Raw genomic sequence first — 27,108 nt, 5'->3', positions numbered from 1 at the left:
GTTGCTTAAGATCGATATTGCAAAATAAAGGGTTAATTACCTTATAACTGTTTATAAAAGCTACTCAGATTCTGCTGTCAGTACAGCGGGTTTTCAGATTTGTCCTGTTATTTACGATGTCCATTCGAGTGAGCAAAAGACTTCCGTTTCTAGCAAGTTTAAATGCTGTACAATGGGCTGTAGTTACTTTAACTGCATTTCTGACGCCATTAAATTGTTGCACATACTCGCATGTCTCAATTTAGCAACGTCCATAAATGTAAATAGAAAATCACTGATTGCTGAATAGGTATTGCGCGAGCTGCTGTAAAGTAATGTGGATAAAAGGTTGTAGTTTTTTCCTACAAGTTACGTAAGCGTTTACATCAAATAAAAATTAAACTGCCGTGGGTGATGAATGCGAGCGCTGGCTTCACTAGGAATGGTTTCCGGAGTCCTGCAGGCCCTGGGCTGAAGTGAGCGATTGCGCCGGAGTAGAGGAGCAGCTCCGTAATGAGGTTGTCCCACAGACGGGCGGAGTTCACAGCTGAGGGAGAAAAAGCGGTGAACAGCAGGCGGCAGTCTGCGCTGACGTCAGGGCGACCTGTGGCATTTAAGAGCGGAATGGAAATGGAAAATGTACCAAGTAAAGAACGAACAGAGGATGGTTCGCATAATACTTTCAGAAGTGGACTTTAAATATTTACGTTCAGCAGAGTTCAATTAGTCTTTTTGATCCGTGATTTTGCTGGAAAGGATTTCTTTTGGGTAGGGGATTGGGAGATGGGAGGGTGGAGAAACAGCGTTAAAAATTCCTGAGATTACTAATGCCAAAGAGTAGTTTTTATATTCTTTCCATATTTCATTGTTCTCTCAATACAACAGTATTTCGAAAGAATAGGGCAACTGAATGTATTACTGAATAAGATCATACAAGAAAATAAGATGATGCTATGACATTAGAATAGTGAGAACCAGCTGCAAATTCTCTATCTGTGGCCATAAATGCAGCACAAAATCGAAAACTGCACTGCCTGACAAAAAAAGTGAAGTGCTCAGAATACATGGTCGGGTTTATGTGATTGCAGGTTTTCTCGGCGTATTTCAATGACAGCATCTTCTCGAGTGCTCAGACGAGTGATGGTGTCGTCTTCCGCAACGTTTCAATGAGTTTCGCACCCATCATCTTCAAGTGAAATGAAAAGCTTCCCCTGAAGATGACGGGCACGAAACTCATTGCAATGTTGCGACACGACATGGTCGGATGTCGCTGTAATTTCGTACACGTACACAAAGTTGCGGGCTGTAATTCAGTGTGAAATGTGGAATGACTACCAGACTGCATTAGTGTGGTTAATGTTTAGTGTTGGTAGGGTATAATAGACTCAGATGCCGAGAGATCACTGTTAAGGACACAAGATGACGTGTATTCATGTAAGATATCGTTATCAGCAGCAGGCAGAGTTTGAAAGGAGTCGCTATGAGGATCTTCATTTGGCTGGCTGGTCGAATCGTGCAATATTCAAATCTGCATGGCGTTCGGATGTGACAGCATCCAAGATGTTGGACTGTATGGGAACGTGGGAGCGACCATACTCGTCGTCAAGGTTTTGGTCGCCGTATTGTGCATAAGCAACTCGTAGCTCCCCTCATCTGCACCAGCCAACTGAGAGCAAGTAATGGACTCCCTGCAACATTTTGTGCCTTCCCACACCACTGACCGGAGACTAGCAGCAGTCTAACTAGGGAATTACCGTCCAACGTGTAGGCTGCCACCACAATTATAATACGTCTGGAGAGGTGCCACGACCGGAAAGCATGGACTGGTAATGAGTGGCGTGGCATTGTGTTCATCAGTGAATCGTTGATCTCTATACTACGCGAGATGGCCATCGTCTCCAGAATGAGATTTTCACTCTGCAGCGGAGTGTGCGCTGTTTGAAACTTCCTGGCAGATTAAAACTGTGTGCCGGACCAAGATTCGAACTCGGGACCTTTGCCTTTCACGGGCAAGTGCTCTACCATCTGAGCTACCCAAACACGACTCACGCCCTGTCCGCTCAGCTTTACTTCTGCCAGTATCTCGTCTCGTACCTTCCAAACTTTACAGAAACTCTCCTGCGAACCTTGCAGAACCAGCACTCCTGAAAGAATGGATATTGCGGAGACATGGCTTAGCCACAGCCTGGGGGATGTTTCCAGAATGAGATTTTCACTCTGCAGCGGAGTGTGCACTGATACGAAACTTCCTGGCAGATTACTGGCAGAAGTAAAGCTGTGCGGATGGGGCGTGAGTCGTGCTTGGGTAGCTCAGATGGTAGAGCACTTGCCCGCGAAAGGTAAAGGTCCCGAGTTCGAGTCTCGGTCCGGCACACAGTTTCAATCTGCCAGGAAGTTTCATATGAGCGCACACTCCACTGCAGAGTGAAAATCTCAGGCCTTTATTACTTCTTATTTTCAGAAATATTGCCTAACAAATGATCGAATAAATGTTTTTCCATTCATTTAGTAAATGTTGATATCTGTTATCAAAGAAAACATTGTTTTGACAATTCTGTGCTCAGAAATTTTATTATTTAAGAAAAAGTCAAGCTAATTTCGGTCAATAAAACTATTCTTGCAAATATCCTGTTTAAGAATTGAGTTTATTCATGGTCTAGCACCTTATCACTCCATGCTGCCCGGCTGCTCCTTATCAAGGTGGACCTGAACGGTGTAACGGCCGATATTTTCCACATCTCTGTGAAATCTTAGCTGACACTAAGTCTAATGATTCGAGGTTAAGCACTAGTCGCCTTTCCTACCTTTATTTTCGTTCCAAAAAGGTTGTGGTGGAGCATTCATTAAAACAATCCACTCCTATTCTGGAGAAGCGACGTCGAAAATCCTATCAGATCATTTAGATTTAGGCGAAAGGTAGTTGGAGAAATTATTACAGCAAGATTTATTAACTCTTTCACTTGTGTTTTATTTCTATTCTTTACAGCCAGGTTGACCATGTACCAGTTTCAACTGCTTCTCATTACTCTTTTCTTTTTCTCAAATGATCTTATATCTGTGCACCATGGCTCTTTTGCCTTTATTCAAACCACAGCGTACCTGTTCCCTAATTGATTCTACCTTGTATTTCCATCACTATTCTCCTTTTCGCTGATGCTATGTTTTTCAAAGTTCTTTTTTAACTTCTCCGAAACAGCTTTCTAGATTTTATCCCAAAGATACTTAAGGATTAATGCTGCCTATTATCATTGATTCTGCATTCACACCAAAAAATATTTGTGTTTTAATCCTTGTTGTTTCCGGCATTTTTATGTTGTCGACATAAGTTCGTAATTTCAACGTTTTTGCGCTTCTTACTGGTCCGAAAGTTTCCTTGTAATTCTTCTCTCTAATGCTTTTAGTTTATAATTCAGTGTTCGACATTCGTTTGTGTGATCTCACCAGTGTACATTATTTTTGCTTTCTCGTTATGAACTTTTCTTGTAAATATTATTAGTTATTCGATACGCTCTTTCTGTTTTGTGTATGCTTACATCTAAGGCAGATTTTTCTTATCCATTGTCTTGAATTACCTCTCCTAGATGTTCGAACTTTCGTATGGTTATAAAAATTTGCGGGATTTTTTTTTATGAAAATATTCTTTCCTCTGCGGATATTTTTGAAACTGGTCTTACTGTTGATTTATTCTCACTTTTAATATAGCCGGCCGAAGTGGCCGTGCGGTTAAAGGCGCTGCAGTCTGGAACCGCAAGACCGCTACGGTCGCAGGTTCGAATCCTGCCTCGGGCATGGATGTTTGTGATGTCCTTAGGTTAGTTAGGTTTAACTAGTTCTAAGTTCTAGGGGACTAATGACCTCAGCAGTTGAGTCCCATGGTGCTCAGAGCCATTTGAACCATTTTTTTTAATATAGTATGCCCACTGAACCAGCTAATAAGTCTCTTTATTTAAGAAAATTACTTTACTCATAGAACAGCTTTATCGGAATGTCAAATAGACTATGGGCAAGATAGGGCTAGTAGTTATGTTAGGGGCATTTAACAGTCAAAACTAGTATCAAATGAAGTTTTCATTACTTGACCATGAGACCCTCCAGAAAACGTAGATTTTTCTGAATCCTAGTTTCATAGGCAACATGTGTAGGTATAAAAGGATGGACATTTTCATAGGACAAACGGGAAGGAACACAAAAGCCGGCTGTTGTGGCCGAGTGGTTCTAGGCGCTTCAGTACGGAACCGCGCGACTGCTACGGTCGCAGGTTCGAATCCTGCCTCGGGCATGGATGTGTGCGGTGTCCTTGGGTTAGTTAGGTTTAAGTAGTTCTAAGTTCTAGGGGACTGATGACCTCAGACGTTAAGTCCCACAGTGCTCAGAGACATTTGAACCATTTGAACCAAGGAACACAGCGGTGTGGAGTAGAACCAACGTAGGAGAATCGGGTCGAGATCGAAGGCGCAAATCATTTACCCTGAAGCAGAGCGAGAGTACTCTGAGTGTTATTCACAAGCGTCTCTGTGCAGGCAGACTCTGGAGTCAATTAAATGGCCTCTGTCTCTCGCTTCGTGACTGATTACTGGGTACTAAAGGTGTTCTGTTCTTGGACTCTGATCCACAAATCCACCACTCATGTTCTCGACACGTTTGTCTTACCAGAACAACTGGATGCAGAACGTAAAATCTTCATTAACTACGTTTAAAAAAAAAAGTCAATAACAATTACCCTTTGGTGACCCACATCGAATTCATCTATTCGTATTTAGCCTGGTAACTGGGGTTGTACAGACGCCAAGAGTAAACTTTGATACGTAACGTGACACCGAACTCCTCTGCAAATAAACAAAAACTCATGAGAGACCAAGAGTCCCAGAGTTTTCCTAGGAAATTTCTGCCACTCCCCACGCCCCTTTGTCGTTCTGAAAATAGCGACAATGCAGGGGCAACGTCAGAGAGTCCCAGGTGTAATATTCCAATAACTCTAAGCCTTCTATATGTGCAGCAGGAGAAGTCACAGCTGCTTTTGGGCATCTCAGCTGGCATCAGCCCTGCAGCTCGGATAAAAAACATTGACCTGCATGCCACATGACGATGACATAGCTAATGTTTTCTTTTAGGACCTAGCTGCCCATGTTGCGAATGTGTGCGATGCATTTACCTGCTACAGCGCCCCTTTCTGCTCTGATAGCTGATTACGCTTCCCTATTCTCACCCAAAATGAGTTAGACATCCGTCTCTATAGATCTCGATGTCGGGAAAACAAAAGAGTGTCTTTATTCGTATGAGAGTTGAATAAAAAATAATTTCTCCACCTTCCTTACAGTGTTTTTTATGGGAGTATTATCATAAATGAAATGGAACTCACACGGCCAATATCGAAGATGCCGCATCGAGATAAGCTTTAGTCGATGTATTGGACTGGTACATAATTTCGCAGCGTTTTGCCATAAGTTTAATAAACATAAAACATACACACAACAGAGACTTTACGCATCAATAACATATTCTCCTTCAATACTTACGACAATCTGCCAACGCTGGGGTAACTTTTAGATTCCACGACGTAGAATAATGTGATTTTGAGACAAAGAACTCGTCGAGCCATGTTCGCAGCTCATTTTCATCCAGAAAGGAAGTTCCTCGAAGGTTTTTCGATAGAAGAACAGAAAAGATGCCAGTCTGAGGGCACAAGATCAGGTAAATAAGGTGGGTGCGGAATGACTTCCTAACCCAACTCCTGTGCAGAGTTTTTTCCTCTGTAACAGAATGCGGGTGGGTGTTATAGTGAAGTAGCATGACTTCACGTAGTCTTCCTGGTTGTTGCCCTTAAACTACGTCTATAAGACGTCTCCGTTGTTGACAATAAATGTCAGCATTGATGGTTACACTTATAGGAAGCCGTCCATATTACACCACACCGTCGCTGTTCCACCAGATGCATAACATCTTTCGTGGATGTGCGAAAGTCTTTGTACGGGGAGTCGCTGCTTTGTTTGAGCTCAGCTATTCCTTTCATTCCCTTAAGTTAGCATAAAGACTGTTGTGTTCGGCTTCGGAGAGGTGGGCTACAGAGTAGCGCGGCAACTGTTGTCATAGGGAAGCCGGACGGGAGCAGAAATGGTTAGCGAATAAGCAAATACAGTAACCAAAAGGTTGACTTGACTTAACTTGTATTTGTTCAAGAATACGAAGTCTCATTACAATTAATGCAGCAAGAGATAGAGCGCAGCTATTCCAATAGCAACAAGATGGTTCAAATGGCTCTAAGCTCTATGGGTCTTAACATCTGAGGTCATCGGTGCCCTAGACTTAGTACTTAAACCTAACTAACCTAAGGACATCACACATATACATGCCCGATACAGGATTCGAACCTGCGAAAGGAGCAGCAGCGCGGTTCCGGACTGAAGAGCCTAGAACCGCTCGGCCACAGCGGCCGCCTTAGCAACAATAACGAGGCCCTCTGAGCTAAAGCGCAAACGACGGTGTCGGAGCCGCGAATAGGCAATGTCTGCATAGCGTCACGTAGCGAAGAGACACCAGATGCGAGTGTGGGTTTGTGGCTGCCGTTGGCCACCTTATGTCGACGCCAAAGGGTGCTTGTGGTACGGAGCTGCTCGAGACGTGACCCGGCGGGCGTGCACCATTAGGTTCGCCGGGTCCCGCACGATCGCTATAGCGATACAGACACTGGAGAAGACTTTTAAACACCACATCCGCTGACCCACAGAAAATTGAAAAGCCGGCCGCTGTGACTGAGTGGTTCTAGGCGCTGCTGCTGCGATCGCAGCTTCGAATCCTGCCTCGGCCATGGATGTGTGTGATGTCCTTAGGTTAGTTAGGTTTAAGTAATTCTAAATTCTAGGGGACTGATGACCTCAGATGTTAAATCCCATAGTTCTCAGAGCCATTTGAACCATTTGAAAATGACAGTCAAGGAACTGATGCCAGTGAATCAAGTACTGGAACAGTAGGAACGGAGGTAGAAAGTGCGGCTGCAGCAGGTGAGGAAGCACCAGAGACACAGGATTTGACGACAGTTGATAACGAGACACCGGCAGCAGCTTATGGTTGTGACGAGACACTGACGACTTCCAACAGTGTTAATAAAGTAGAACGGATAGAAGAAGCTGCCAAAAAAGGTCTGCAGTTGCAGGCAAAGAAAATGAAAGCAGTTTCAAGTAATAAAATTCCAATCTGCGTAAACCAGTTAGTTGGCCACTGATGCTGCGTATATATGGATCGTAATAACTCCTTCAGCGTCAACTAAGACCAGAAGATGGCGCACTGAAGCCCCGAAACTGGTAGCTACGCAATAAATAAGATCGTAAGGACGACTGTAGGTGTTTCGTTTTCTTACAACCCAATTAGGATGCTTATGGAAAGACCGGCCCATCAACTCCGGCTTAGAGGACATCTCCTTCCCTCTGATACTGGCTCTAGCTGTCACAATAGCCACACGACGAACCGTCTGGCATTGTCAGGAAACGATATGTTACAGATCCAGGCATTACTTTCTACTCGACCGTCGTCGTCCTTCGAAAACAGAGTCGGCCTATTGCGGGCCACCAGCATTTCGTAGGCAAGCGGGAGTGTTTATTGATTGGCGGCAGGCAGAGAGCGGCGCCCGCACATCGCATCGGCCGAGCAAACAGCGCCGCCAATTACCGCGCACGGCCCGTCCCCGGCCGCAGAGGCGCGCGCGCTCCGGGCAGGCGCGCCCCGCACGCTCGGTCAACAGTATCTGAGCGCGAGGCTCACAGTCAGCCAACAAGGGCCCGTCGCTGCGCTCCCGTGCGGTAGCCACTCATCCTACGCGAGGACGATGAGGATTAGATTGAAAGTACTTTTCCTTCGGTAGGTCCATAGTAAGGAGACCCTCCAGGATGAACAAGTCAAAAAACAGGAATTTAAGAAAAGGAAACCAGCGATCAGGTCCTGAAGACCAAGCGATAGTCGACCGACGGCCATGTCATCCTCAGTCGTTCATCATTAGATGCGGTATGGAGGGGCATCCGTGCCCAGAGACTGCAAAGTTGCACAAATTGCGACGGTTTTTTTACGTGCGTGCGTGCGATGCACCAATTGCGACGGATTATACGTTGCTGCTGCAATGCATTTTCTTTTACGAGGTGCATTCAAGTTCTAAGGCCTCCGATTTTTTTTCTAATTAACTACTCACCCGAAATCGATGAAACTGGCGTTACTTCTCGACGTAATCGCCCTGCAGACGTACACATTTTTCACAACGCTGACGCCATGATTCCATGGCAGCGGCGAAGGCTTCTTTAGGAGTCTGTTTTGACCACTGGAAAATCGCTGAGGCAACAGCAGCACGGCTGGTGAATGTGCGGCCACGGAGAGTGTCTTTCATAGTTGGAAAAAGCCAAAAGTCACTAGGAGCCAGGTCAGGTGAGTACGGAGCATGAGGAATCACTTCAAAGTTGTTATCACGAAGAAACTGTTGCGTAACGTTAGCTCGATGTGCGGGTGCGTTGTCTTGGTGAAACAGCACACGCACAGCCCTTCCCTGATGTTTTTGTTGCAGTGCAGGAAGGAATTTGTTCTTCAAAACATTTTCGTAGTATGCACCTGTTACCGTAGTGCCCTTTGGAACGCAATGGGTAAGTATTACGCCCTCGCTGTCCCAGAACATGGACACCATCATTTTTTCAGCACTGGCGGTGACCCGAAATTTTTTTGGTGGCGGTGAATCTGTGTGCTTCCATTGAGCTGACTGGCGCTTTGTTTCTGGATTGAAAAATGGCATCCAGGTCTCATCCAATGTCACAACCGACGAAAAGAAAGTCCCATTCATGCTGTCGTTGCGCGCCAACATTGCTTGGCAACATGCCACACGGGCAGCCATGTGGTCGTCCGTCAGCATTCGTGGCACACACCTGGATAACACTTTTCGCATTTTCAGGTCGTCATGCAGGATTGTGTGCACAGAACCCACAGAAATGCCAACTCTGGAGGCGATCTGTTCAACAGTCATTCGGCGATCCCCCAAAACAATTTTCTCCACTTTCTCGATCGTGTCGTCAGACCGGCTTGTGCGAGCCCGAGGTTGTTTCGGTTTGTTGTCACACGATGTTCTGCCTTCATTAAACTGTCGCACCCACGAACGCACTTTCGACACATCCATAACTCCATCACCACATGTCTCCTTCAACTGTCGATGAATTTCAATTGGTTTCACACCACGCAAATTCAGAAAACGAATGATTGCATGCTGTTCAAGTAAGGAAAACGTCGCTGTTTTAAGTATTTAAAACAGTTCTCATTCTCGCCGCTGGCGGTAAAATTCCATCTGCCGTACGGTGCTGCCATCTCTGGGACGTATTGACAATGAACGCAGCCTCATTTTAAAACAATGCGCATGTTTCTATCTCTTTCCAGTCCGGAGAAAAAAAATCGGAGGCCTTAGAACTTGAATGCACCTCGTATAGTTTTTGTTCACCTACCTCTTTACAGCGGTAGATCTTCGCACGTAAACTCCTGACTGCAGCTACTTACGAGATCACAGAAAAGCAGTGTTCAGGAAACTGTAACCTCATAGCTACACGCCGGAGGCCGCTATAAGTAAATTTTGCTGAAAATTGTCTATGTACTTTAAAGAAATGATTCGGAAAGAGGATGTCACTCGTACTTTAAACATGAAGTTCAAATTTAAACCTTCAACAGATCTTTATTGCCGTTAAGCAAGATCATCAGCCCACATTTACGAAAATTACTAAAGTTTCTGCTCACAGTTATCACCATACCTAAAACAGCCAGAACTTTACCTTCCCAAATTCCGAAACCAATTACTTGTAACACAGTCAATGATCGGCCAATTACTTCTGCACACGATATTCAGTGGTTGTCTTTAGTTAAAGTTTATGCTCGCCACAAAATACTCAGTAAGAATATACTCAGTACCGCCACGCTATATAATTCAAAATTCACTCGCGATTTTCGCCGGAACGAATTATCACAACACTCTAAAGTTTTCATAAACAGTTTCTGGTCACTACCAGATACCATTAACACTGGACCATAACGCGGAAGTCATCCCAAGACTTCATCTTACACATAATGCGAAAAGTCACATGCAGCATAACCGCCTCCAATCAAAGCTAGCTCGCGACTCCTCACTCTCCCACACTCAAAACTATATCTCCTCGCTAGGCGGCCAACCGTCTCGCTTCTCATTGGCTGTCAGCACTTACGACCAATGAGAACTCACTGCTAGGGCGCGGCTCGCGCCAAAATCTAGCAAGCACCAACCACTTCTCTAGGCTCATTGATGTCATCAAATTAAGTAACACAAAACTCTCTAATTAAATAAACAAAACAAAATGAACTATAAGCTTTACTCTACATCTGGAAATTTATTATGTAGTCGCGAATGTTCTGGCTGTCTTATACATAAGCATACATACTTGGACATCCGACATTCACTAGTAGGGGAACCACTAGTGGATTCGTTCCCACGTTCCAGAGTTGGAACACTTGCCAGTTCCTGTAGAGAATTACATGAATGATTTTTGATAATGCCGAACGTCCCACATACTCTCACGCACGCATTCTCATTCACATGCACCCTAACACCCAATACACATATTTACTTAGAATTCTTGAAACTATTATTATAGAAAAGTCACAGAGGCTTTCTGAAACTAAAAACTTTCCAAATTTATATATGAACACTGAAAGTGTTATCAGATCATCGTACATAGTCACTGAAGGTGAACTATTACATCACTGTATTTATTTAAATTCTTGACTGTCAGAAAATTACGTTGTTTTTTTTTTTTAATTTTACTAACTTCCAGAATACAACTATTTTTGATCTCAGACTTTGACATATTGTTTGTTTTCATAACAGAAGGTTGTACATCAAATATGACGTTCCTCAGGTTATTCCTTTATTAGTTATTAATATTTTTAGTTTCGTATAATGTAAGTGGCCTGCCAGCGCTACTCCACTGCTTTCACACACGCAGCTGCAACAGATGGTCGTGACGTCAGTCTGCAGGACACAACTCGTCCGTTACTGACCGTATAATATTCTACCGGCTTACGTTGCAGCCCACTTACGTTCTGAAGTAAAGCTTTTAATAGACAAATGGGCGATCGCGCACTAGTTGCGACGCCACAAAGTCACACCAAATTCAGAAAAAGGTAGTAGAAATAATCCACTAAATTACAGGTCGATATCATTAACATTGACATGCAGCAGGATTTTGAAACATATACAGTGTTTGAACATTATGAATCACCTCAAAGAGAACGGTCCTTTGACACACAGTCAACACAGTTTTAGAAAACATCTTCTTGTGAAACACAACTAGCTCTTTATACACACGAAGTGTTGAATGATGTTGACAAGGGATGTCAAGTTGATTCCGTATTTACAGATTTGCAGGAGGCTTTTGGCTCTGTACCACACAAGCGGCTTGTAGTGAAATTGCATGCTTAAAGCATATCGTCTCAGTTACGTGAGGTGATTCGTGATTCCCTGTCAGAGAGGTGACAGTTCGTAGTAATTGACGGAAAGTTATCCAGTAAAACAGAAGTGATTTGGTGTTTCCCAAGATAGTGTCATAGGGCGTCTGCTGTTCCTTATCTCTATAAACGATTTAGGAGACAATCTGAGCAGTCGTCTTACGTTGTTTGCAGAAGTTCTGTCATTTATCGTCTAGTAAAGTCATAATAAGATCAAAACAAAATGCAAATCAAAATAGAAAAGATGTCTGTATGGTGCGAAAATTCGAAATTGATCTCAAAGGATGAAAAGTGCAAAGTCATCCACATGAGTACTAAAGGGAATCCGTGAAACTTCAGTTACACGGTTGTAAGGTGACTATAATTTCGCACCTTACAAGCACTCATCTACATGCTTTGCCATGATCTACAATCACAATTAGGTATCATTTGATAGGTTGGACATCGTATATATCAATATTTAAAGAGACTGACTTTGTCACATACGCCTTGTAAATAATTGTTAACGCTTTAGCATTAAAGGTGACGGAGTGTTCAAATGGTTCAAATGGCTCTGAGCACTATGGGACTTAACATCTGAGGTCATCAGTCCCCTAGAACTTAGAACTACTTAAACCTAACTAACCTAAGGACATCACATACATCCATTCCCGAGGCAGGATTCGAACCTGCGACCGTAGTAGTCGCGCGGTTCCGGACTGCAGCGCCTAGAACCGCATGACCACAGCGGTGGGCATGTGACGGAGTGTCTTTATTATCAAAAAGGCGTAATGAATGATTGCCCATACTAATAGAGGTTGGAACAACAGTGGAGATGAAACGGCAGGCGAAACTCAAGCCCCAGGTGGAAGGTCCGAACAGGTATGTTGGTCCTGCTTAAACACAGGAAGTAGAAAGTCGGACGTTGAGGCACCTGAGCGCTGGAGCACAATAGAGTCGCGGCTGGCCAGTTTTGTAGCGGGAACAGAAGGATAACCGGGAACTCTGAAAATCTTGGACGCCGCTGAGGGGAACGGGGAACGGGGAAGCGTCACCTCGGAAATCACGCAGGCTGGGTTATTTCCAAGGATTTTTACTCAGAAGCATACCATTGGACGAGTATAGGTATTCCCTCGCAAACTTTCCGCGCTGAATGAAAAAAGACTAAAATATGGTTGGTCGGCATTCGGAAGAATCTGTAGTGAGGTAGAATATTCCGGGATTTCGAGAATTTGATTCGCCTTCTGTAGTTACGAGGGAGGGGAGACGAGTCTTGCAGGGAAGCCAGTGGTGGAGAGGAAGGGGCCATCCGTTTTGAGTGGCCGTGTGTGACGGTCACTCAGTATCAGCTTTGTTGTTGCAGGCGGACCTCCTCTCTTTGCTCCCAGGAGAGTTTCTAGTTGGAACTTTTAGGCACTGTACTGTCGCGAACGTAAACGATCCTGGACTTCTCCTCCGGGTTGGAAGTCGTAGTTGAGTATGCAACGTTCAGTGATTGAGACCACTTCTTCTGCCTATACTTACGTTGAGACTCCATCCTTGTGACTGGGAGTTCGCGTTTCTCATCTGTAGAACACAGGGAGGAGAAGGCAGTATTAGAGTATATTGGTCAGAGGACCGTCTTCTGCCGTCCTGGTGTTTGAAAGAGTTTTATTTTGAACCGTCACTCTGACGAACCGGATGCAGTACATACGATGATAATGCTGATTGCTTTGGTTTATTAGGGCTATAATGCTAAACAGCTGTGACCACAATAGTTTATTTTCACTGAGGTTGCACACCATCGTGGATCGTCTTTGAAAGTAGTGTCTTCTAGTGTTTAGTACGTAGTCATTTCGCATTATTTATGTTAGATCGCGTGGCCATAAAAAAGGGCAGAGTTGGGCAATTGACCAGCAATTTTTAGCCAGGAAATATAGAAAATTGTAATATAAAGAACTGTTTTTTAATCTACAATAAATGCATAATGAGAAACAGTGTTTAACATGTAGTAGTATTAGTAGCCTTAATCATTCATTTACCTTGAGGTTGTAATTTATATGCTAAAGAGCATTAAGAGATCCTAAGATCTGCATCAGGGGGTGCTCAGACAGGGCCAAATCATCATTTTAGCGTTCAATATTTTCCGTTGCTCACATGCATTTTACACCCGCCTGGAGTAGCATCTTGGACGGTGAATCAGTCGAATCTAGAGGCCGTAGATTCAACTCATTACCTAGGAATTGTAATTGTGAACAACTTAAATTGGAAAGAACACATAAAAAAATGTTGTGGTGAAGGCAAACCAAAGACTACGTTTTATTGGCACGAACTTATAAAATATAACAGATCTACTAAAGTGACTGCCCACACTACGCTTTTCCATCCCCTTTTAGAATACTGCTGCACGGGGTGGGATCCTTACCACATACGGATAATAGTGTACATCGAGAAAGTTCAGAGAAGGGCAGCACATTTTGTATTATTGCGTAACAGGGCGAGAGTGTCACTGGCATGCTACAGGATTTGGGGTGGACATCATTAAAACAAAAGCGTTTTCCATTGCGGCGAAATCTTATCACAATATTTCTATCACCGACATTCTCCTCCGAATGCGAAAATGTTTTGTTGACGCCAACCTACATAAGAGGAAACGATCGTCATAATAAAATATGGGAAATCAGAGGGCGGACGGAAAGATATAGGTGTTCGTTTTCTCCACGCGCTATAGGCTGGAATAATAGAGAATTATTGTGAAGGTGATTCGATGAACCTTCTGCCATGTACTTAAGTGTGATTTGCAGAGTATCCATGTAGAGGTAGATGTAGATGGTGTCTGCACAATCTACTCAGGGCCACTGTCAATGCTACTACCTTGGTGCCGCTACCACTTAGGTAGATGCTCAATTGGCATCAGGAGGCTGAGTGCAACCCAGTCCAGCCCTCTCACCAAGGAAAAATCCCTGTTAGTACCAGGAATCGGTTCAAAATGGTTCAAATGGCTCGGAGCACTATGGTCACCAGTCCCCTAGAACTTAGAACTACTTAAACGTAACTAACCTAAGGGCATCATCACGAGGCAGAGAAAATCCCTGACCCCATATCAGGAATCGAACCCAGGTCTCTCTCATGAGGGTATCTCACATTGATTACTCGCTATGGAATATTTATTCACAATAAATATCTGCTATATACCGGGAGATTCAAAAGTAATTGAAAACACCTGTTGTGTGTAGTGTACGCATCAAGATAACAGTAAAATGTTAAAAAGAATAGATTGAAAAATCGGCCAACCAGTTGCAAATAAAGGTTTATTATTATTTAGTCTCTGGCTTAAGGTACATGTAAACGACGCAAATATTTTATCTTGTGAAACCTGTTGCATCATGTGATGTAATAAGGTCAATGATTCTGAAGAAGATATTTTTACAAATATCTAAACTATGGTCAAGAGATAATGAACCATTATTTGCAACTGGTTGGCTTATTTTTTCAACCCATTCTTAATTACAATGTTGCTGTTGCGCAGCCATGTTTAAGATTTTCTAAATTTTAAAGTTTTGTCTGAGATCGTTTTATTTCCGAGATATGCAGTAGAAAAAGGATCACAAGTGGAACACAAACAACACGATATTAATTCTTCTCAGAAAGCAAGGACATGAAGGGGCCTAAAATTTCAACACAACTACGTACTGTACATTCACCCAGAACACGTTTAAAATGATGCCCAAGTAGAATACAGTGACGTGCTCGATGTCTTACGGCTCTCTGAATGTTTCCTGCTTTGTTCATTTCATTGTGCACAGTTGCACAGCTGTTTTCAGTTCAATACTGTACTTGTGCTACATTCTCAGTTGCGACGCCATACACGAGCTGTCTTCAATGGTCCAAGGGTGGAAGTCCAGGGGATTAAGATTCGGTGATCTGGCAGGCCAAGCAACTAGTCCTGCATGACCTATCCACTTATCGGGATAAGCTATACTGAGATACTCCCTTGCCACAAAAGTGCGGGGTCACCGTCGTGCATAAACCATAAGTTTGCTCGTGTAGCGAGTGGGATATCATGAAGCATACCACCCAATTCACGTTCCAAAAACCGTCAGCGCACTCTGCCAATAAGGCACCTTGCGGTGTGAGTAACTGATTCTCCATCATGCCATGCTAAATGTTCACAGCAAAGCGATGTTGATATCCTTTCACTATAGTTACAGGAGTGTTCTCATACGCCCACACATGCATGTTATGAATGTTCACGATACCTGCACTGGTAAAGATGCTCTCAGACATAAACAGTACCTAATGACTGAATAGTGGATCATCAGCTTAGCGCTTGAGCAACCTCTGACAGAAATTCTGACATCTAGGGTAATCTGCCTGTGTCAGCTCCTGCACCTTCTGCAGGATAAATGGGTGGAATTTCTGTCTCCGAAGTGGGCTCCACACAGATGACTGAGGAAGCCCTACACTGGCACTTATACAGCAGGTACTTATAATCGTATGTTCATCTACCATTTCCAAGATGTTCTCACCATCCAGCTGAGGCTGACCTAACTGTGGCACACCATGAATACCATATTCCCTTCAATGCCTGGCCAGAGCTATGAAAGTCTGATATTTACATACATCGTCGTCTTGCTGCTTGTGAATTACCTTTTGCTGCACCATAAAGGACTTGCATATCCATGCATTCATTGTTTGAGTATGCCAACGTATCGTATACAATGACTGCAGTCTATGAACTACTGACAGAATAAATGTAAATAGTACGTCTGGTGCCACTACACTACAATGGCGCCATGGAGTACAACAGACCACACTGAAGTCAAATAAGCAAAGGCATTCTGTGCTAGAATCAACTGAGCAGAGTAGAGGGGCGTATAAAGCAACATCAGCCGATATGCAGGGGAAAACAACAAGCCGAAACTTTGTATTGGCCCACTATGAAATGCCTACCACAAATGACGTTATGCATAATAACTAGGACATAAAGAAATTTCAGGCAAAACTTTTTGCAACATTTTACTCATACTTTACAACTACAAAGTGTGTACAGTTACTTTTGAATCATCCTTTACATAAAGCAGAGTGTATGTGTCTAAGTGTGTATGTCCAGGATCTCCTTCGAAACCCCTGGGTCGAATTCAATGAAATTTGGCACATAAACACCATGCATCATGAGTATCAGCGTTGTGAGGTTCATAACTTCCTAGCTCCAATAGGAGAGGAGAAATGAGCACAAACATATGTTGCCAGCCCTTGGCATATAGGCTTCCTGCATGACATGCATTTTGTGTACAAACAGTATTGGTCTGCCAAATCAACCTACTTGCCAGGACAGTCTAAATGTCAGAGGCAAGAAACGGTTTTCTGGGCCCGAGCATGTACTCTGCCCTGCATGACAGGAGTTTTCTGTTGGAGCAGTATCGACCTGCTTTATCGACCTGATTTGCATGCCAGCCTGAACATTACAGTAAATAAAAGGTTTTCAGCCACTTGTTTGCCCCTGATGTGTAGCCTGTGGTTCATGACAAGCATGTTGTGGGAGTAGTATTGGCCCACTTTATTGAACAGTATTGCGAGGGCTAAGTGTGTTGATGTGTATAGCTGAGGCCAGGTTGAGATAGACAGAGGAGATGATGGACCGAGCGAAGGAAGGAGAAAATGGGCAGAGATAGTGGAGGAGGGTGTGTAGGAAGGTGTAGGAGGGCAGTGAGTAGATGAAGAGTGGGAGGTGATATGGAAAGAGAGAAGGGGTGAACAATATGGTCATAGAGATGGGGTGGAGGAAATGGACAGAGAGGGGGGAGAAGAAGATGAAGAGACAGATTGGAGAGGAGGAGATACATAGAGATAGAAGGATGAGTTAGACAGACAGAGGAGGAGGAGGAGGAGGAGGAGGAGGCGAGTTCACTGTATGTGTCACACATATTAGTGGGCAAGGCTGTGGGTAAAAGACTAATTCACAAATACAAACAAATATGCTAATGTTCCTTCCACAGATTCCAAGTGCAAGGGTTTTCATGGGTGTGAAACAAGTAAAAAAATCTTGAACATATTTTCGTTTAGAAGGTAATAATAACTTTTCACAAAACCTGTAAGCGTTCAACAGTTGGAGGTGCATATGACAATACGCTATTTTCTGTGTTAAAAATATGGGTCGGCTTGTTGTTATTCTGATTGTTTACAATATTTAAATAGCATTTATGGCCAATGTTCTCACAAGATATCTGTTATCTTTATGTAATTAAAGCTTAAAAAATCACTAAATATCAATATATCAAGGTCTGGTCACGTGATCGAAAACGCTCTGTTATTGGCCGATTCTCTGATGACGTCACAGGCTAGGAGTAAGACGAAGCTGTGACTTACAGAAGCGTTAGCCGAAGTTACGAGTTCTTGAGTACTCTTTCTGCAAACAGTTTAGCTACTTCGTGCTGGAAGAATCAATTACAACTTTTAAGTAAGAATAGAAAAGAATTTTCTGAACACTGATAGTGGAAGTGTTGTGAAAGTTGAAGCGTTTACGCTGCACCCATGTAGAGCAGCGATATGTGTAACGACGGCCATTCTGCAGCATCACTGAACTCGCTCAGAACTAAGGAACTGTAGAATTTTTTCAGATGGGTCCGTATACTATAACTCGGTTTTCGACTATCAGTGATGAGTTACGACCCAAAGCACAATAAAATTATTCTTGTCAAAACTTAGTGCCGATTTCCTTTATAGAAGACTCTCACTAGAGAACTTATTTCTTGGAGGCGTTCGGTGTCGCAATGGATAACGCAGCTGGCTGCAGAGAAAGAGGTCACATGTTCGAACCCCTAAAGGGCGATGTACTATTAGAGTCTTACACGATGTAGCAGTTGTTTCGTTTGTGGGATGTATTGTGTATAGCTTCACATTAGTCTTAGTCTGAGAAACGGACAACGGAGAACAAAGGTATTTACTTTGCGAACAAACAATTTACTTTTTTGGAAAGCATTGCTAGTAGTAAAGACATCGCCATACGCCCACAGTACGACTGGGTGTAGAACGATGAGGCTATACAGAGAGGTACAAAACGTCTACAACATGCAGGTGACACAAACGTAAGGGCTGACATGTCTGTGATTGTAAACTAACGTCGGTGTCTGAAGCAGACTTACTTCCTGGTTATGTAAGACGATGAAACTGTAAAAGTTTAAAGATACTAGCTGGAAAATACGAAAATAAAAACATTGTTTCTCGTAAAGTAAAAAGCTTGTGGTCACATTAACTAGAAAATATCTTTTTGAACGTAAAGTGTGTGAACAACGATTGCAAATGTAAGCGCATGTAAACAGCAAGGAAAACACAATATTATTCTGTTTCCGATCGGCGTGATGAAGTCTCGTGATTGTGATTTGTTTATCATGTGAGAGGACAGTCGAGTCGTTTTACAAATGTTCCTTAAGGTTAGATTCGAATCAGCGATCTATGGACATCAGCTCGTAAAATTCGACAGTCTACTGCTCTAACAAGTGAGCTACCGAAAAATTAGGTTTAGCTGGCTAAAACAACAACTTTCATTAGGAGTTTAATTTCGTTGAATGACGCTATCCTTCTTTGTAACAATAGGAGAGCCTATCTCGGAGGTAAGTTAATGTTAACATCACAGTGCAACACACTTTTAATTAAGTTAGTGAACTTGTGCGTCGACGTGGCGGCAGTTTGCCGGTACAGTGCAACCATATCATATGCATCTTCTCATTCTCTGGAACACTCAAAAACAACTTTTCAGGAGTTTTTATACATGTATTTGTACAGCACGGCACTATGCACCATTTGTAACCCATTTTCCGAAACTTAAATTCCAAAGCGAGACATCACTGTGAATTAGCATTATGACAGTAGGAGCAGCGAGCTAGCCAGTGACGTCACAGGCATCACATGACTCGAATGGAGCGTTTTAGCGGGCCTTCACATTATATGAATTTTATTTCTGTTTTTGTAGAAGAACGCTGAATTTCAAGAGGAGAAAAAGCCTGTTAGGAACATAAATGACATAATTAATCATTTCCAGAAAACAGTCAAACACCATATTCTCAGGCTGTTATAGCCATGTGTCATCAAATAGAAAAACCGTTTTTTACACTAAAACCGTACAGAAGTCAGATTGCATACTACCAATATCCGAATTATTTTATATTGTCAGTAACATATACACATCATTTGGTTATATCGAGAATTTCATCAATAGTGTAAAAGGAGTTGGAGACCTTTAGGCTCCTCTTAAACTGAGTTCAAGCTTTCAGTAGACTGAGGAGCGTATGACAATTTTTAGGCTATTACAGCCATACATCATCAAACAGAAAAAATCAATCAGATGAGATTGTATACTACTAATATCTGAATTATTTGATACGATCAGTGACATATACACATCAGTTGGTTCTACTAAGAATTTCATCAATAGACTAAAAGGAGTTGGTCACCAATAAATCCTTTAGGCCCCTCTCAAACTGAGTTTTATTAGTAGTTTAGTTTTTCATGGCTGCTGACAAGTTATTAAAAATGTGTGTTCCTGAATAATGGACACCTTTCTGGACCTAAGTAAATCTCTGTGACTCATTACGTTTACATGCGACACATCTTTAGGAAGGTGAAAATCTAATTTTGGAAACCGTTTCTCGCTGTCACGTTACATGTTAAGGCCTGAAGCAGTTTGCTACCCCAGTTAAATAAGGAGCCTCGAAATCAGCTGTTACAGTTTGTGATTTAGTCAGCACAATCGCTATTTCTCTTCATTTAGACGAATATAATCAACTTCAGTATAACATTTATACGACCCTTCACTATACAAAAAGCCACTAGGTCCATATTAGCCAAAAAAATTTAAAAACAATACGAAACCTGACTGCCCAAGCATGTTTCAAAACCGGTTGCGTTTACAAGAGAGTGAAAATCGATTGAGGAACTGGAAAACAGGCAACCAGAATCGGATTTCCTGAATCAATTTTGAAGTGTTTACGTGACCACCCAAAAGCGGTATTGAGGAATTGGCTTAGGAAATCCGGTTTTGAGAGCCCCATGTAAACGCGATGAATGATATCGCAGAATTTTACGTAGTCAACTGAGGGGAGTGTCGGAAGCGGGACGGGGTGGTAAGAAACTTTTTTGTCGTCTCTCGGCCTGATTGATTAGCGGCGTGCTTGCCGATATTCAGTCGAGTTGTTGACGCGAATTGCTCTTCTGTGGCAACCTACTCATCTTAGACCAACACTCTCATCCTCCGTCTTTTGTTATTTGTTGGATAAACTCTCCCTCAAATTAAGGCCGAAGCTTGACACTAGTAGTTTCGATGTAGTCGCTGATCTCATTTCTGCAACTCTTCATTACTTTGTTCTTTTCTGTCCGTGTTTTCCACGTGTTCCTCTGTTCTTCTCATATTTTATGTTATCAGTCTAGCTAATTTTCAACTCCCTTCTATAGCACCACATCTCAAACGCTTCCATTCTCTTCTTTTCCATCTTCACACAGTTCATGATTCACTCCCATAAAATTCTGAGCTCCAGATGGACATTTTCACAATTTCTTCCTCGGTTTAAGGCCGATTGTGCGTACTAATAGACTTCTTTTGGCCTAGAATGCCGTTTTATCCCATGTGAAAAGCATTCTATATCCGTCTTGCTTAGTCGGCCATGTGTTGTTTTACTTCGAAGACTGCTCAATTGCCGGCGCTGTGGCCGAGTGGTTCTAGGCGCTTCAGTCTGGAACCGCTACGGTCGCAGGTTCGAATCCTGCCTCGGGCATGGATGTGTGTGACGTCCTTAGGTTAGTTAGGTTTAAGTAGTTCTAAGTTCTAGGGGACTGATGACCTCAGATATTAAGTCCCATAGTGCTCAGAGCCATTTGAACCATTTGACTGCACAATTCCTTCCTTTCATCTACCTCAACAATCCCAACCTTTGTGAGACCATTATCCCTCAATGCAATCAGCTAATATCGCCTCCCTCGCCACAACTTTATCTACATTAACGCCTAATTAAACTTGACATTAAAAAAAGAATTTTCTTTGAAGACTTACGTTTTCAAAATGACGAAATATATTCGATATTCAGTTTTTGTAGGTGTATTTTAAAGCATGAACTAATGAGTCAATAACACACTTTGAAGTTCTTATTTCTAACAACATTTTTTTAGAGTATGGTGAAGCAGTTCTCACTGTATCACAAGTGCTACCTACAACTCCTTTTAAGAAAAGTCTTCTAAAAACCGTAGTAAAATGTTACAACAACCACAAGTGAACCGTTCCAATAACGAATAAAACCATGCGTGTTTATGTATGTAAATGTGCTGAAATATTATTTTGAAACGAGAAAAATCTCCACCTTTATGTGTTTTGAACACAGAAATATGAATAATAAATGTATTTCTGTGTATCAAATACTAAGAATAACAAAGACTTCCAGTAGATTATGTCACTGAATTTCTTTATAATAGTGGAACAATCACCTGGAAGAATAAAACGATCACTCTGGTGTCAGTTCTCGAGCCTATTAGACGTTTTTGTACGTGGTCGCTTCTGAATGCACGATTTTATTAATTGTACGTCAGTTTTTCACAATATATATATAAAAAGTATTTGTCCCTTTAATCTCATTTCGTATCGCACCTCCATGTGAATATAATTAAGCGGAAATAATTAAGTATCGCCAGAATTCGTGTTTTATCATTTGCTATTTGCCATTCTTTTGTCGTAATGGCGCACTGGCAGCCATTATATGAAATATAATTAATCACATGATTTTCTGGCTTCACGCACAAGATAAGAAGAAAATGCATTTGCATGACATATACACGACGAACGGTAAGGTAATAAATAATAATATGAGCCTCAGGCTTGCTTATGAGTAAATCGCTTACTGTTAAAAAACTTATTTTAACTGCAGTAATCATAATTAACAGTATTAAAGGTCAGGGTATAATAAACAATTTACGTAACTTTGAGAATAATAGTGCAGATACGAAGTGATTATATCGAGTCTCTCTCTGCAATAGTATTTATATATCAGGCATTAATTAATTATTTAACTAGTATAGTTTTAAACAAACCACGCCTATTTTTTAGCTAGCCGTGCGTGTTGACAGCAAGGTAAATTATTACATCCCAACCTAGTACCTTTATTCAGAATTATTTGCCTATATATCAACATTGATGATTGTTAGCGTACATTTTAGCCGCTACTACGAGGACACGAAATATAGGCAGCGTCACGAACTTGTAAATATTTCCATCCACTATTTCAAACGTAACAATGCGATACCTTTTATAAATAAAAAAAAACATGGGACCTTATTTCCACAGGAATAGGAATAATAGAAAAAAATATATATTGGTGTATTGTATTGTACTTGAAATTAATTTGTGCATATTACTGGACAAGACTAAATTCCAAACGATCCGGATATAATGCTGCACTTAAATGCGGTAAGGCACTAGGGTGTTTCGTGACAGGACATGAAGCTGCTATGATAGCCCTTGCACATTTTCAATTTTTGTGTGTTATATCTTGAATTGTCTGTACCTTGAGTGTAAAACAGGAATAGGCTGTAATCGCGTGAAGCTTGATGTACATTTTCACTGCGATTAGTAGAAAATCTCTCCAGCAGCCTTACAACAGCTGACTCCACAACTAAATGTTCAAATGTGTGTGAATTCCCAAGGCACCAAATTGCTGAGGTCATCGGTCCCTAGACTTACACACCACTTAAACTAAGTTACGCTTAGAACAACACACATACCCACGCCCGATGGAAGACTCGAACCCCCGGCGGGAGGGGCCGCGCAATCCGTTCCATGGCACCTCAAACAACGCGGCTATTCCACGCGCCACTCAACAGCTGACTATGGATTTATACACTACAACTGCTACGATTAATTTTGCATTTACTAACATTATGAAGCGTGCTATAACACGTCAGCGAGCGAGAAAGGAAACAAAAATGTCTGATTTCGAATCTCTAGCTAAAGTACAAGAATTACAAGGTGAAGGCAGTAAATTAACCGAACCCTTCTCCCAAGAAGACATAAGAACGCAATCGGAGCAGCCGACACACAGCGAGTCAGAAACCCACCGTCATCGGCAGGAATGCTGGGTGATGATATCTTCCCATTATTTTCTCAGAAATTATAACTTAGAAAGAAGAAACGTGATGAAGCTCTTTTAGCAAAGCTACGTCAACAACTAATCGTGATAAGCAAACGAATGAAGCACCAGCCCTTAAAGAAAGGGAACGTGAAGATAAATTAGCCATTAAAGAAAGGGAACGAGAAGAGAGGTTAGCTCTTAAAGAAAAAGAACGCTATGAGATGTTAGAGGGTAGAGAGAAACTACAGGATGGAACCATCACCCATCAATTAAATGAAGTATTAATAAAGCGTAATGAAGCCTTATTACAAAATCTAGATCAATAGCTAGGAACCAAACGAACTGACGTGACTGCTATGAAGGAAGCTTATCGTAGGCTACTTGATGCAGTAGCCAACGTCACCAATGAAGATCGAAAGTGTCAGTAAGCACAAAACGCCCCGGACACTAAAGTGCAGAAGATCACTATTAGATTAAACCATCTTTCTCTAAACTAAACTAAGAAGGTAGAAGAGCACATGAAGGCTCAAACTGAGAAAATAAGAACTGAAATAACTCAGTGGTTATCGAAGGAAGATGTTGAGATTAGAGAACATGTAACCACAGAAATACAAGCTGTAGTACAAAGAGTCACGATTGAAGCCGCATTCGGTAGTGGTGAATATGCAACCAAATTAAGATCCGAATTAAACCAAGTTCAAAAAACTTTAGATGAGGAAGTTCTACAGTGGAGAAATGAAATTACTGCACGTATTGCTCGTCTAGAACGAAAGGAATCGAGTGTGAAGAAAAGTGATCTAAATATGACGCAAGAACGTTAAAGAAAGTTATTGTGAATTAATAGCTTTCCAGAAGCGGAAAAATTACGGTCCAGCTCCAGAGAGGGTAGCAGTTGCAGCTGAACAACAAAAACCAAGCTACACAGATATCAAATTACAGGTAGGCCTCATAAAACATAGGCAATTTCAAACCTTCTCATCTGACGAAAATATTATACACCGCATCCACACCTTTAAACTAAAGTTGAGTACCCCATGCCTTCCAGTAGTGGTCATAGGAGAAAAGTGAAAGCATCTCTACGTAATCATGTTGCGATACATCGACGGTGAGGATATATGTAATGAATCAGCGTTGACCCGAAATTCTGTAGTCGGACAGGTAAATCCGTGGTGCAAGCTGCAGTGCACGCTAAGACAGACAGTACAGCGATTACTCAATGACCCAACTGAGCACCTTACCCTCAGCACCTTTTTTCCATCCCTCATCATCACCTGTAATACCATCTATGTCCATCCTGCAGCTCCTCTCCCCTACAACTTCACCTCTCATTTTCACCACACCTCCACTTAAGTGATTGCCACAGATCTCAACATCAACTGCCATGACCCTGCCACCCTTCGGCGGTACCATCAGTTCCTCGCCACCCTCCATGGTGACCTTGTTCCCCTCCCACAGTACACCTGTCGCAAAAGTAACTCCAGCCTGGATGTCTCTTTGCTCCCCTCCAAACTCATTGTTCATATCACCACAGATGTCCTTGAGCCTATTGGTAGCAACCACCTCCTAGTCCTGCCCTGATGTCCCTCCAAAGTCCATCCATAACTACTGCCATTCCAATTGGATGCCTACCAGGAGTCCATTGCCTCACAGGTCGAAAGCCACCCACTTGCCTTTCACCATTCTGCTGATCTCACCTATGCCTCAACCTTCCTCCAGAAGACCATCACTGATGTCATAGAGGCCCACGTCCCTACCAAACTTATCCACCCTCACTGCTCTACTCTTCCTACACAGGCTGTCCTTCTCCATGAATCATGCAGGCTCTTCCCCTCATCCTCTGCACCTGTTATTGGGTTACACTCTCCTGCCACCAGCAGTTACAACAACACATCCAAAACCTCCTAACAGCAAAGAAATTCCGAGACTGGCGCCAGACATGTGCATGCCTCAACTCCACCCTCCCTATCAACTCCTCCAAGTACTGGTCTGCCTTCCACTGTCTTACAGGTAGCCACCCCACCCCACACCCCCACAACAACCACCTCTTATCTGACAACCTCAGTAAGACTAACAATTTTACTTCTCAGCTCTCCGATGTCTTCCCCATTACCGATGATCCTCATTTTGATTACTCCCTCTTCCACACAGTACTCAAATGCTCCAATACATTTGTCCCACCACTCGCCCCCTGTTTCTGGTACTTGGATCATTTACGCCCCTCCAACATAAACACTCCCATTTCTGTGCACAACATCAAACTCATCCTCCACTCCAAATGCAACTCTGTCCCTGGTGGTAATGGTGTCACCTACTGCGACCTCAAGGAATCCCCCCTTCTTCCTGGCTGTCCTTGGTACACTGTATAATGTGCCCTCTTCACTGGCTTTTACCCTGACCTGTGGAACTCTTCCCATGTCCTGCTGCTCCCTAAATCCAACAAATCCCTCTCTGATACCTCTTCCTATAGTCCCATCTACCTCACCTCCATGTTTAATAAGGTCTTCAAGTCTATCCTCTCCCACTGTATTCATCACCACCTTAACCAACAACACCTCATTCGCCCTACCCAGTGTGGCTTCCAGTCTTCCTCCTCAACCAATGACTAGCTCCTTAACCTTACCAATCTTCTTTCCCTCCAACTTAACTCCCATTGCTCTGCTATTTTTGTTTCCCTCGACATCTATAACGCCTACTTCCATGTCTGGCATCCCAGGCTCCTCTTTAAACTCCAGACCTACGCCTCTTCCCATCAATTTCGTCCATCTCGTTGTTTCCTTCCTCTCCCATCGTCCCTTCTATGTCACTATCCACAATACCAACTCCCACACTTTTTATCTCATCGCTGGCATGCCCCAATGCTCTGTCCTCTCTCCTCTCTTCTATCTCCTGTATACTGCAGATATACCCAAACTTCCTCCGACCTGGTCACCAGTTCGCTGATGACACCGCCTTCCTGGTCCTTTGTCCTACCCTTGAACAGTCCCCACATACCATTCAAACCCACTTCGACCAGTTCACTGCCTGGTGCAACCAGTGGCTCCTTCACATCAACCCTTCCAAGACCCAGACAATCATCGTGGATCATACCACCTGCCCCTTCTGGCTCCACGGTTTTTAGTTCGCCATTTATGGTAACCTTATCCACCTAACTCCTACCCTGAAATACCCTAGCCTCACCCAAGACTGTCACCTCACCTGGACTCACCATTTCCTTATGATCCAACACAACACCCACAATACACTCCACCCCCAAAAATTCCTGTTTGGCTGAAAATGAGCACTGCATCTATCCACCATCCTTCACACCTACAAATCCTTGATCCACCCCATCTTTTGCTACACCAACATCACCTGGATTTCTGCCCCACCCAGATTCTTGACTGCCATCCACTCTACCTCACCTTCCATATCTGCCTCCCATCCTCCACACAGATCCTCTATAACCTCATCTCCTTCCCACATCTTCTCTTTTTCCTCAAAGACATCCACACCCTGTACACCATCTGTAGATTCAATCCCACCCATCCCCGGGTGTCTTATGTCATCTCTACCCCAGCCTACTTCTGCACATTTA

This window comes from Schistocerca piceifrons, chromosome 5 (assembly GCF_021461385.2).
Source record: "Schistocerca piceifrons isolate TAMUIC-IGC-003096 chromosome 5, iqSchPice1.1, whole genome shotgun sequence".
Taxonomy (NCBI): domain Eukaryota; kingdom Metazoa; phylum Arthropoda; class Insecta; order Orthoptera; family Acrididae; genus Schistocerca; species Schistocerca piceifrons.
Note: the sequence above shows the minus strand (reverse complement) of the source record.